We start from the raw sequence: 5,209 nt of genomic DNA, 5'->3' as shown, positions 1-5,209 counted from the left end.
GTGTTTTCTTGAGCGAAGACTCCGCATGGGGCTGGGGTCATCTTGATGCACATGGCCCAGTGCGGGTGGAAGCCAAGTTTGGTCAAGTCTCTTAGCACAATATGTGGGTGAGTCCATTGGGCAGGATAGAGTTCAGAGTTCACGGGAGCCCACTCACTGGCAAGTGGAGCCTGGCCTGGACTGTGGGGAGCATGGTATCCATATCGGAAGGGCCTTGGGAAACAACCCTTCAGGCCTCACCTGGATGGCGGCGCCCGGCTCCCCTGCACCTACCTGCCCACCAGCCTCCGCTCTCCTGCACCAGGGGAATAGTTTCCTGCTGCTCGGGGACATGGCCCAGCTCCAGTCCAGGCAACCCTGCAAACTCCTCCTCTACCCAGTGGCCACAATCCTCTAAGGTCTGAACCTCAGCTTTGGGAAGGGGACCGCTCTTCCACGCTTGTCCTTCCCTCGGCACTCTTCTTCAGCCTTGGAGCACCGTTAGAGTCCTCCTTACATCTTTTTTTTTTTTTTAAGATTTTATTTATTTATTCATGAGAGACACAGAGAGAGGGCAGAGACACAGGCAGAGGGAGAAGCAGGCTCCCTGCAAGGAGCCTGATGTGGGATTTGATCCCAGAACTCCGGGATCACACCCCGAGCCGAAGGCAGATGCTCAACCGCTGAGCCACCCAGGTGTCCCTCCTCTTTACATCTTTAGGACTTCTTCCCTGTTTCAGTTTAGTAATTCTGTGCATTAAACATCCACAGCTGATCGTGTGGCTTCTGTCTCCCGATTGCACCCAGAATGAGACAAGGTCTGAGTTAAAGAATGCAAGTTCACGGCCAAGCAGGCCTGGGTGGTGGTAGACAGAATGAAGGCCAGCGGGTTTCCGGAACCTGAGGTTGCAGGAAGCTGTTAATATAATCTGCAGTGTTACCCGGACAACTGGCCACTTTTTTCGTTGAGCACGGGGAGGGACTAAGGCTCAGTTTGGGATGTGATCCACTATAACGAAACACTAGTCATGGAGAACAAGAGACAGAGCCCACATGATTGTGAGCCTTTCACTTGTGCTGTGTTTACTATAACTCAAGTTAAATCAACCAATAAGCCAGTATAGACTCAACACCTGCATCGTGCACAAACAGTACTTTGCTGCGTAAGGCCTAAGACGGCTTCGGTTTAGGTAGCTTAGGCCTGGAGGATGTGACACAAGGTTTACTTGACTCCAATACAAATGTGAAGTGAAAGGTGCTATTCAGGGGGCCCTGGGTGGCTTAGTCAGTTGAGCATCTGCCTTTGGCTCAGGTCCCCATCCCAGAGCCCCTGGTTGGGATCCCTGCTCAGCGGGGACTCTGCTTCTCCTTCTATCCCTCCCCCTCTCCCTCCCCCTGCTGCTGCTCTCTCTGTCTCTTGCTCACTCTGTCTCAAATAAATAAATTAAAAATTTTTTAAAGGTGCCATGTGACAGGACATAATGGACAAACTGTAAGATGGGTGATGGCAAGTGCTCAGAGGTCAGGAGAGGACAAACCGCATATTTATTTACATTGAGGATGCTCCCAGATAAGGATTTATACCCCAGTTTTTCATTCCCTCCCTCTTTTCTGCTCTCAACCTCATCTTTCTGAGGCAGCCCTACCAAAGTAGCGCTTGACACCAGTGCAGTGCACGTAATTCTGGTCCTGAGGTCATGTGATTCCCCAGACACATGGCAAGGGCCCTGAGCTATTTTTTGCTCATTTGTAACACTAAGTGTGTGGGATTTCTGTACACCAGCAACCAGTTCTCCAGACCCCAGTTGAGTGTCCTATATAATTCAACTCTGTTCTGACGCTAACTGCCCAGGGCTAGTACTGATCCCACAGGCTAAAAGCCCAGTCCCACAGGACAGCACCCGCTCCAGACGCCAGTCTCAAGTTCCCGATTGCCAGCAGCGTGTCCAACTGGCTCTACAATCAGGGGTTCCCACAACCCCTTCCTCAGGCTCAGTAATTTGCTTGAACAGCCCTCGGCTTGAACAGAACTCAAGGAAACACTTATTAGATTGTCAGTTTACAATCAAGGACACAACTCAGGGCAGCCAGATGGAAGAGCTTTTGGGGTGAGGTATGGGGGAAGAGGTGCAGAGTTTCCAGGCTCTCTGAGGGACACCATTCTCCCAGCACCTCTCTGAGCTCACCAACTCAAAAGCTTTCTGCATCCCATTTTTAGGGGGTTTTATGCATTTTTTATTCATTATGTGGACACAGTTAATTAAATCAGTGGCCACTGGTGATTTAACTCAATCTCCAGCCCCCTCTCCCCTCCCTGGAGGTTCCAACCCTCTAATCACATAAGTGGTTCCTATGGCAACCAGCATCCAATCTGCAACCTCAGGGCCCACCAGGGTCACCTTATTAGCATAAATTCAGGTAGAGTGGAAAGGGGCTTGTTACAAATAAAAGATATTCTTCTCGTTCGGGATATTCTGAGGGTTTTAGAAGCTCTGTGCTAGCAGGTGGCTCCATCAGTTGGGTGTCAGACTCTTGGTTTGGGCACAGGTCAGGATCTCAGGGTCATGGGATGAGCCTCTGTACTCAGCGTGGAGTCTGCTTGAGATTCTTACCCTCTCCTTCCCCCCCCCGCCCCTCCCTGCTCTCCCCCCTCTCCTTGCCCCTGCTCTCTCTCTCTCTCTCTCTTAAATAAATAAATAAATAAATAAATAAATAAAACTTTAAAATGAAGAAAAGAAGCTCTGTACCAGGAACCGAGGCAAAGAGCAAATACACATTTCTTATATGGGCAGGGATGCAAGGCCCAGGCACCATGCAAGGACCAGCGAGACAGACAAACACAGTCTATCGGAGAAAGCGGAGTGTCAAGGGACCACACAGGACAACATAATAAAAGAAAGCTGGAGGTGAGCCAGGATCTTTGGGAGCAGGGAAGGGGCAGGTAGCCTGGGTCAGAAATAGTGTGTTTTGGGGGGTGGGGATGATGTAAGCAGGGTTGGGGGGGTCGCTCCAGGAGAAGCGTTGCCCATCAGGATCCTGGGACAACTTCCGTACAGGTCACTTTCAGAAGGCGTCATGGTCTCTCTTAGGCTCTGCGTGGCTTAGGGACCTCCCCCAAGTTAGGGTCCTCCCCCCAGACCTGGCCAGATGACCAGGTCAGTGTGTGACAGAAGGCAAATCTTCCACAGGCTGGGAGCCCTTTGTAAGAAAAACCCTTCGGTGATTCGGGACCCTCGGTTACAGCACAACTGAGAAATTGATCAATAAACCCCCGGTCAGGGCAGAAAAAAGAGAGATTTCGGTCATCCACATCCACCATCGGCACTAGCCGTATAATTTGACGCACTGGAAAATTTAATGAAGTGAAGCCAACAAGCAGGATCATGTCGATTAGTCTTCAATGAAAGTAGTAAATGTTAAATGAAGCCACATCATTTCCGTGACGTGGGTTGCTTTCCCCTGCGCACAAATGCGAGAAAGTTCTTTGGAGAGTATTATTATTATTGTAATTAGTATTTGCCAGGGACAAGCTGAACTGTCTGCCCTCAAGTCATGGTCTTCCTGGTTGTTTGAAACCCTGATTAGCTCCAGCCTTCGGTCCCAAGCTGTCACCACGGCCCAGACAAGCACTTTCACGCGCATCTCTATTAGCCCGAGGTGTGGGGAACGCTGCCTCCTTGCGAGGCCAGGAAGGGCTCCTTTTCCCGCACCCCCTGCCTTGCAAACCTGCTCGGTTCTGTTAGATTAGGAAGTTTAATTAGCAGAAAATAAGTGAGGGTCCCAGCTGGAGCCCAGGCTGCGTCCCCCGCTGGGGTCGGATATGTCTGAACAAGTGTCAGCGAGGCTTTCTGCACAGAGGACAGATCTGGTCCTCGGGAAAAAGAGATGATGCAGGGAAGCAAGGTTAACCCCCCTCTTGGAGCATGAGGGCCCAAGTCCAAGCAAGAATCTTGAGATTTATTAGGGGGGGGGCGCTGCTTCAGTCACAGCACACCCCGAAACCATGTGAAGGGTGGGGAGCGGAGTATGCGGAGTGGGAGTTGGCCTGTCTTCCTCCAGAAGAATCTGAGCTTCATGAGAGATGCGTGAACACCTGAACCAAACTCATGGTACCGTCAGGAAGGGTGGTGGGGAAGATGCAAGCAGGGATTTTAACCCTGTACCCACTAAAGTTTCAATAGAAGAGAAGAAAACTAACACCGATCCCCTGATCAACTCCATAGGTGAGTACTGTTAGGGAACTGAGGCTCAGAGAGGTTCAGAAACCTGTCTATCGTCACACAGCAGGCAGGAGGTTCCAAGCTGGGTCTATCGGATTCAGAAGCCCATGTGATGTTTCTACGAAGTCTTTGTCCAAAATGCACTTTTGTTTTCATTCAAGGTAAGGAGCGGGGAAGGCCAGTAGTTTGGTTGAGGCGCATTTCTCTCATGCCACGGGTGCCCTGCAGGTCAGCTGGGACTCTGCTCCATGCTATTACTGCCCCTACTCTGAGGCCCAGGTTTCTGGAACAGCCCCTCTCTGCGACACTGCTGGTCTCAGCGCTGAAGGGTCTGGAGGGTCTCACCTGGACCATTAAATGCCCCAGGCCGAAGGGCCACCCACCACTTCCACCCACCACCCACTGCTGGAATTAACCCATGGCTGTTCTCAACCACAAGGGGAGGGAGAGGCGGGGAAGTGCCTGCCTGCCTACCACGTGTCTGGAGGGCCACAAGCCAAAGTCCGGGGAAGGGTACTAATGATACCACGGAACTGAACCAGATACGGAGTTCTTAGGACTCAACGTTCGTGCCCTCCAGAGATTCGTGTTGAAATCCTAACCTCCCCTGAGGTGGTGTTAGGTATTAGAAGGCGGAGGCTTGGGGAGGGTGATTGGGTCATGAGGATGGAGGCTGCATGATGGGATTAGTGCCCTTCATAAGAAGAGATGGAAGAGCTTGCTTCTCTCTCCTCTCCCCGACGTGGGGAAACAATGAGGTCAAGGTGGTCAGCAAACCAGGGGATGGGCCTTCACCAGACACGGGATCTACTGGGGCTCTGATCTCAGGCTTTCAGCCTCCAGAGCTGTGAGAGATAAATGTTTGCTGTTGAGGCACAACCCCTCTCTCAGGCTGTGGTAACTTGTCACAGCAGCTGGAACAGACTCAGACACCACGTTCCATGGAGTTCCTTAGGCCACCATAGGGAGCAAGGAGTAGCCCAAACCTATCCTCTACTTTCTCTCTTCTG

The 5,209-nt window shown here is 51.4% G+C and overlaps 1 long non-coding RNA gene across 1 annotated transcript; it reads left to right on the top strand.

Annotated features, from left to right (window-relative positions):
• Positions 1 to 2,331: 2,331 nt before the first annotated feature.
• Positions 2,332 to 3,368, top strand: LOC111093464. Its single transcript, XR_005382002.1, has 3 exons — positions 2,332 to 2,397; positions 2,772 to 2,885; positions 3,168 to 3,368. It is a non-coding gene; the product is annotated as an uncharacterized LOC111093464 (long non-coding RNA).
• Positions 3,369 to 5,209: the final 1,841 nt, after the last annotated feature.

The sequence above is a fragment of the Canis lupus genome, chromosome 31 (genome assembly GCF_011100685.1).
Source record: "Canis lupus familiaris isolate Mischka breed German Shepherd chromosome 31, alternate assembly UU_Cfam_GSD_1.0, whole genome shotgun sequence".
NCBI lineage: Eukaryota > Metazoa > Chordata > Mammalia > Carnivora > Canidae > Canis > Canis lupus.
The sequence above is the reverse complement of the archived record's forward strand: the minus strand, read 5'-3'. Positions and strand labels throughout refer to the sequence as shown.